We start from the raw sequence: 466 nt of genomic DNA, 5'->3' as shown, positions 1-466 counted from the left end.
TTGTCAATCGAAATATTGATGCTGACGCCAAAAACACGAGCGAAAAATGAGGAGAGAAAACGGGGAAGAGAGAGAAAGAGGAGATGAGAGAGAGCTGAGAGAGACGAAACAGAAAAGCAAATAGGGATTTCGTTGGGTGTGCGTGTGAGGAAAAAGCAAATCGTATATGAGATGAGACGCGACGAGAGAGAAATACATGAACAAAGGTTTGATGATTGATTATAGCGCTGTGGGCTGTGGGCTGTGGGGATTCCCAAATATTAAAATTTAATTAAAATTAAAAAGGCATCTGCCCCTGCTATTATTATTGTTAGCGTCTGCAGCACATTGAATGTGAGTGCACAATTATTATAATTTCTTATTAAAAAAATACTTCTTTTTTTTTTTTTTTTTAAATTGTGGCTTTTACTTTGTGTATATTTATTCAGTGAGATAATTATACCGTTTTTCGTCTCCTATTTATATT

This window comes from Sesamum indicum, linkage group LG6 (genome assembly GCF_000512975.1).
Source record: "Sesamum indicum cultivar Zhongzhi No. 13 linkage group LG6, S_indicum_v1.0, whole genome shotgun sequence".
NCBI lineage: Eukaryota > Viridiplantae > Streptophyta > Magnoliopsida > Lamiales > Pedaliaceae > Sesamum > Sesamum indicum.
The sequence above is the reverse complement of the archived record's forward strand: the minus strand, read 5'-3'. Positions refer to the sequence as shown.